Source organism: Nelumbo lutea, chromosome 7 (genome assembly GCF_056320005.1).
Source record: "Nelumbo lutea isolate HS-2025 chromosome 7, American lotus-T2T, whole genome shotgun sequence".
Taxonomy (NCBI): Eukaryota; Viridiplantae; Streptophyta; class Magnoliopsida; order Proteales; family Nelumbonaceae; genus Nelumbo; species Nelumbo lutea.
In genome coordinates, this window is record NC_142690.1 from 47,403,868 (window position 1) to 47,411,944 (window position 8,077).

Below are 8,077 nucleotides of genomic sequence, written 5' to 3' on the forward strand. Positions count from 1 at the left end.
CAACGGAAAGAGTGACATTAACATCATTGGGGGGCAAGAGCAGTAAGCAGTAGTTCCCCAAGGATCTTTGGTGACTATCGGCCAGTTCACCATCCCCTTGACCGCCTTCGGGGTCCTTTCGCTGTAAATGCCACACACTACCCAACAAGTGAGTGTACCACTCCCCCAGGTGAGCACCATCGAGCTCACCAGCACATCCACTAGTCTCCCCCCCACGGTGAGAGAACTTCATGGGTACTGGTCCCTCCCTCGGGACCAACCCCACCGTGGGGCACAGCAGGCGACCGGCGTACTCCCCCTGCATCCTAAATAGAAAGCTCGAGAGATAGACCCAAACCCGACCAACTTGAAAGGCTCAGTCAGCAAAATCTATATACGGATCGTCATCCCAGGGCCCAAGGTGCGGGCTCGAGAACAGACCCCTCGGTTCCCCGTGATAGCCAGCAACGAACACGCAATGAAGAAGAGGCGGTGAGGAAAACCCTTGAGCCACCTCGCCCTACCAGTCGGAATAAAATCAAAGTACCTAACAACACTGAGGCTCACAGTATGAATGTTGCACCACTAGAGAAGCAGTAGCGGCGATGTGGCAAAACTCGTCGTTCATCAGCAAATACGATCCACCAAAGAAGCCTCACCATCCAGCGGATCAAGGTCGAGAAAGAGAGGAGATGAGCTCAGTGGTTACAAGAACAACGCTTGCTCTCTTGAGTCGGCCATCCCCCTATCACCCAAGCTCCCAGTGACCCCAATGCCGAAAGATTTCAAGGTACCATCGCTAGACAAGTATGATGGTTCCTTTGATTTCAGTATCCGCATGATGATGCCTTAGTCGTGAAACTCATAATCAACGACTTTGAAGTGAAGCGGATCCTGGTGGACTCGGGCAGCTCGATGGATATCCTCTTCAAAGAGACCTTCGATAAGCTACAAATACAGCAGAGCGACCTAAAGCCAACAATACCAGTGGAAGAGGTCAGGCCCCTTGGTCGGGTCACAATAACAATGGAAGCAGGCACATGATCGAACATTGTACGATTCGAGCACACTTTCCTGGTAGTCGGGACTCCATCCCCCTACAACGCGATCATAGGTCAGCCTATCACACACGTTCTATGTGTGATAGTGTCCACCTATTACTTAGCGATGAAGTTCCCAATTGATTACGACGTGGGGGTCATGCGAGGTGACTAGCTTGAATCCCGTAAGTGTTACATGGTCACCTTGAAAGGAAAAGTGAAATTGGTGGAGGATATTGAGATCGAACAACCAGCGGAACATACAGAGGAGCGAGTTGCCCCGACAGAAGAAACAGTCCACATACCAGTTCTAAGACAGAACCGATCAGAACTCTTCAAATCGGTGCCTTGATCAATGAGCCACTCGAACTCAACTATTTTTGCTTGGTTTTGCGGCAGAGATGCCCGATATTGACCCTAAAATAATAACTCACAAGCTTAATGTCGACCATTTAGTCAGGCCAATAAGACAAAAGAAACACAATCTCGCCTCGGAACGATGGAGGGTAGTCAATGAGGAGGTCGGGAAGCTCCTCGTGGCAGACCCGAGCTGGGTGGCCAACCCGGTTCTGGTGAAAAGGCCAACGACAAGTGGCGTATGTGTGTCACTACATCGACTTGAATAGATCCTGCTTGAATGACTGCTTCCCACTACCAAAGATTGATTGCTTAGTAGATACGACCTCGGGGCACAAGTTGTCAAGTTTTCTATATGCCTACTCCTGTTACAACTAGATTAGGATGGATCCAGCTGACCAGGACAAGACCACACAATAACTGAACTCAGGCTATACTGTTATAAGGTTATGCCCTTTGGATTGAACAACGCTGGGGCAACATTCCAATGCCTTGTAAATAAAGTTTTTGAACCATTAATTGGCAATAAAATTGAGCTCTCTGTTAAGTGATCTGAATGACGTTTTTTGAATTCTAAGGAAGTATAATATGAAGTTGAACCCAAGCAAATGTGTCCTCGGGGTCACGTCGGGTAAGTTTCTAGGTTACATAGTGAGCTGACACGGCATCGAAGCCAACCCGGAAAAAATTAAGGCCATCTTAGATATGAAACCACCTCGGAAAATAAAGGAAGTCTAGAGACTCACTGATTGAGTAGCAACCTTGAGTCGGTTCATGTCTGAATCGGCGGGTCGATGCCTACCCTTTTTTAAGGCAATAAAAAAGAATGAGCACTTCGAATGGACCGAGGAGTGCCAACTTGCGTTTAACGAGTTGAAAAAAAATTAAGTACCGCTCTGGTTCTAAGCTGACCTGAAAAAGGAGATGAGTTAAAATTGTACCTCGCCGCGAGTGATGAGGTAGTCAGCTTGGTACTGATAAGAGAAATAGATCGGGTCCAATGACTCGTCTACTATGTTAGTAAAGTTTTGCAATATGCCAAAACCAGGTACCCTAAGTTTGACAAACTAGTGTACGCACTAGTCATAGCAGCCCGATAACTACGCTCATATTTCCAAGCCCACACTATTGTTGTCCTCACCAATAGGCCTTTGAGGCAGGTTTTGCTCAAATCCGAGGTGTCTGGAAGATTAACAAAATGGTTCATTGAACTGAGCGAATACGATATCCGGTTTGAGCCCCGTCCAATGATCAAAGTCCAAGTCTTGCGGATCTCGTCACAAAATGCACGTTTAGTACGCCGACCCTGGAACTGACTGAACCAGCCAATATGTTGGAGGAATTGACCAACGCGGCACCGGTGCCTACGGTTAATCCGATGTGGGATGAGGAGCCCTATACAGACCAAGCGAGGTGAAGTTGGAGTACGCCCTCCGATTTGGATTCGAAGCATCAAACAACGAGGCAGAGTACGAGGCATTAATCACCGGATTCAACCTAGCGAAGGAGATGGGAGCAAAACACCTCGTCGTATACAACGATTCCCAGTTGGTGGTCAACCAGGTTAACGGTACTTACGAGGCTCGTGACCAGGCCATGGCAGCATACTTAGTCAAGGTCAGAGCAATTCTACCAAACTTTAACTCTTGCTTCCTCAGGCAGATATTGAGATCCAAGAATGCTGAGGCCGATGCACTATCTCGATTGACCAGTACCACTGACCCCACGAAGCAGACAGTATATATCGAAGACCTGCCTCACCCTAGCATTCTCGGGGGGGCAGAAGAGGTCACTTCCGCGTCAGTAGCAGAACCGAGTTGGATCAATTCACTCATCGATTATCTACTCCATGGGACCCTTCTAGCAGAATGCAATGTAGCTCAGAGGGTAAAGCGACAGTCAGCCCGATATGTTTTGATTGATGAGCGGATGTAGAGGAAATCCTTCACGCTCTCCTACCTACGTTGCTTGTGCCCTTCAGAAGCATATCAAGTACTACGCAACATCCACGAGGGACTTTGCGAAGGACTCCTAGGGGGGCAAGGCACTTACCCAGAAGGCACTGAGGTAAGGGTATTACTGGCCTACCATGAAGGCAAACACCCTTGAGCTCATCAAGAAGTGCAACAACCAAAGGCATGCCAACATCCCTCGACTACCTGCTGCCGATCTGATAAAAGAGGTATGGGACTAGGCCTACATTTGAACAACGGCTTACCAGCAGAAAGTAATGGTACCCGAGCCCATCGTGGGAAAATTCGATCCAAATTGGGAAGGTCCTTACCGAGTGCGATGGGTGTTCGGAGGAGGAACTTATGAGCTTGAGACCATGGAAGGAAAATAAGTACCTCAAGCTTGGAACAACAACAACTTAAGGAGATACTACCTGTAAATCTCAACGCAAGCAAAAAACGGCTAAGTCCTTAGATCATTGAGTTGATCCTATGGACAATGGACTGGAGAGATGACCTTAAGTCACTCCCAGAAGCCTAAGAGATATAGTGCCGAGCTGACAAAAGACCTCGACACCACATGGGACCCAGTCACCTCTTCGGCATTGGCAAGATCAAGGATAAGGAAAGTGGACCTTAAGTCACTCCCAGAAGCCTAAGGGCCAAGGTGTCGAGCTGATAAAAGACCTCAGCACCACATAAGGGCTAAGGTACAGATAGGTCGGGCATATATACCCTACAGTGTCTCCCCTCCTCCCCCGACATATAATAATGATTGTTTTTATTTGAGTTCGGGAGTGATTTATACTTAGGAAAAATCTTACTCCTATATGGTCTAACTCGTGAGTCCGAGAGAAATCTACACTTAGAAAAATTTTGTACACAAGGCGCTTTGCAAAATACTGGTGTTCCATTGATAAAATGCTTCGAGTACATGGCAAAAAAAAAAAAAGAGAAGAGAGAAAGATTACAACTATTTAGCCGAGCTCAGAGACTCAGCTCATCAAGTATTTACAAAGGGGGGGGGGGTCCAAGAAAAGAGGCAAGTTCAAACATCAGACTTTCTAGAATCTCCTCCAGCAGGTAGGTCGGTCTCCATGTGGTCCTCCTCTATGTCGTCTTGGCCTGCATCCTCTGACGGTCTCACTTCGAGGAGTTCATCATCATTTTCTCCCTTTGAGGAGTCAAGTTCCTCATCGGCCTCCTTTGCCATCTCTGGAGTAATGGAAGGCATGGAGATGGATCCGAGGTTAAGCTCGGGGAACTTCTGCCACACCAGTCGCCTACAAAGCTTGAAACCCGATCGAAACGAGCCGGAACCATACTTGATTTGGAGGTCATGAAACTCGGGGGACTCCTTGAACTCATTGATGGTAGGATCTCTTTCCTGAATCCTCACCTCCTAAATTACGGTGTCTAAGATTTCAATGCTCTCCTTGATCATTGCCTCAAGGTTTTCATTCTCCCGGTGAAGAGTTTCCTTCTCCCCCTTGAGCTTCTTCTTCTCCTTCGTTAGCAACAGAATTAGCTCCTCCTGGCTCCGAGCTCCTTTATTCACCCTAAGAATCTCACCCCGAGCTAGGTCCAGTTCACAATAAAGCTTCTAGGCATTCTCTTCGGCCTTCCGAACTCGCTTCAAGCAGATCTTAGATTGATAAACTAGCGAGTGGATAGTAGAATTCACCTAAAAAGAAAGCAAGTGTAAGTATCACTAAAAAATGATAAGGAAATAGATGAAGAGGTAGGTTACTTACCACCATACAGTAGCTGGCTACTCTTTCTCTGAGTTGACTTGTTGGCATGTCAGCCCACTCTGCGACCTCCGTAGGAAACACTGTGTCTTTTCTCTTAAGGGGCCCAAGCTTCAGAGTCATTATGCTTTCCTTTGTTGAGGGGGGTTGTGGTTCAGGCATTGAAGTACCTTCGGGCTCGCGGGGTGGACTCTCCTCACCCTGGTCTTCCTCCATGTCAACAATCGGAGGATGGGGATGAACATCCTTCCCTAGGAGCTCGGCAGTGGTAGGCTCTAGCGCTACGACTTTGGGTTCGACTAGAACTGAAGAGGTAGCCTCCTCTCGACGAGACCTTTTTGAGGCCTTTCTCTTCTTCCCCTTCTAAACACTCTTCAAGAGGTTAGCAACGTCGACACCTGTCATAGCTCCTACAATTTTTTTTTCTAGTCAACTATGAACTAAAGTAAGTGCAAATAAAAGAAAAAGAGAGAAATAATGTGTGTGTTGAGGTAGAGGTCTACAAGGAGGACTCATCCCAGCTTGCACAAGCTTCTCTTCGGCTAGGAAATCTTCCATCTCTAGGCCAAGCTCCCTCCAAGAATGGATGACTGCCCTGGTCTCTGCATCCAGCCTCACCCCGGGGTCTTTAATGGCCACTTGCCAGTGAGTCGGGAATGGCCATCCTTTGGGGTTCCAAATAAAAAAGTACCTTCTCTTCCAAGCCGATACCTTGTTTAGGTTACCGAACAGAACCTTGTACCCAGGGCGAGGTGAAATATAGTAACTTTGCCGGCTGTCGCCGAGCAAACAAAAAGAATTTTTCTTAATGGAACAAATTGAGCTAAAGGTATCTAGGGAGAGAGGTCGGTTATACTCGTGGAAAAGTGAGATCGTATCAACAATAGTACGAATGGAGTTCGGGTGAAGCTGATCGATGGTGATGTTAAAAAACTTAATAATTTCTATGATGAAGGGGTGGAGCGGGAAGCGCAGCCCAGGTACGAGCTGCTCCTCAAAGACTGCGACCTCATAATGGTCATGATCCCAAGGGTACTGACCCAAGGGAATATTGAAGACAAGGGTATTGGGGAGATGGTAATGAGCTATTAAGGATAGCAACCTATTCGAGGTCATCATGGAAGGACCAAAGTTATCTGAGTCCCGACCTTGAGTAGAAGACGAGACACCCTCTCTAGAGGTCGGCCGCTCTGCTTGAAGTTTGGGTTCCTCAAACCGATCTGGCCTGACTCCGAGTTAAGGCACTTCTCCTAAAAGGTTCAAAGAGGAGCTTGCCGACAAAGAGCTATCCTCACCACCGAGAGCTGAGGACCGCACCTCGGCACCCCCGGACTCACTAGAATCGCTAAGTAGCTTATCTGTGCTAGTGCTAGACATATTGGCCAGAAAAAAGAAAAAGTAAAAGGGGACAACTAGCACAAGAAGACGATCTCACCAAAGAAGGTGGTAACGACCTCATACACAAGGGGAGAGAATGGCGAGTTGAAGGACTTCGGCGCGATCTCAAGAAAGCTTAGTTACACGATTTGTGGTGAGGATAGTGGGCCCTTCGACCCCTATTTATAATCCACCGCATTTGACAATCAACGGTTGTGATTTTTATAATCCGACGACTCCCATGAAAACTAGCTGCACGCTATCCGAAGACGAATTCGGTTAAGCGCGTTCTTTGACGTCCACGAAGTTTATAAATAGTGTGGCGTCCGTGCGTAGTCGAGACACGATTTGGGTTACTTCCTGGTTGAGCCGAATGGTTGAACAGGTCCGACCAATGGTTCGCCCTCTATATCACTTAGACTTCATGCCAAATCCATCTGGGCTCGTCATGAACTCTCTACGCTAGGTTAGGACCCCTAGCACAAGGAGTGGGGGGCAATTGATGGAGGGTGATTTGGCACGACCTAGTAAGTAGAGGTCACGTGGATACGATCTTCCCGAAGGATGAGAACTCATAGAAAAGAGCCCAGTCAGCAAAAGTTAGAGCTCGAGTATTCGGTCGCCTCGGCCCAAAACCACCTCGGCGTAAAGGCATCTTGGCACCTAATCCAGCTTGGGGCTCAAGACTCGGAATGACATGTCATCAAATCTAGAAGTTGCCCATTGAACTCAGAACCTCGTAGGATCACACTGCCTAATGGCAGGCCTTATCCTCTCCTCGCCTGGATCGGGTGGAGACAATAGACCTCCCTAACTGATACGATACTCCCCAAATAAAGCGGGAACTGACCTCATCCATCCAAGCTAAAGATCCTAGAACTGTTCAATGAGGTTCACGATAGCTCTCTATATAAAGGCAACAACCCCTTCGGGGCCCAAGTACGCATATATCACATGCACACTAGCACTCTAGCTCACTTTCAGCTCGCATCTACTACAAGAATACTAACTTAACCATCGGAGCGACCTCACCGGGTTAGCCACCCTGGGTTCTCTGAGCTCACTTTTTTTCAGAACAACTTGCTCATCGCACAATGAAGCTCTAGGTCATCCTCCAGAGGGGAGCATCCAGTTCGTGCTCCATCACCTCCCTTCCATCATTGATTCATTTTCTCATTTAATGATGAAGAAGAAAACATTACTACCTCCATAATGAGAAAATCTATGCTGCAGAAAAGATATGATATAGAAAGAACTTTGATCAATCAAAATCCATCCATGAATTTTGATAAATAACACATGGTTGGCTACCACGTTTATGACTCCAATTGACTAGTCAGAAAATTTTCAGATATCATATCTTAATAAGGCTTTCAAGTTACACAATTATCCTCACCACTTGCTATGAAAACTTTTAATATAATCACAAAGCCAAATTTGTCCTTTTAGACTTCACTTGATCATAATGAATTTACAATATTAATTTACTTTACTCTTTAATGTGATATATTGAAATTTTTAGTTAATAATTGTTTCTTTTGAACCAAATTGAATTTAATTCAATTCAGTTTGGTCTGGTTGAGCATAACAAACATGAGAGTTGCGTATGGCATGTCATTGG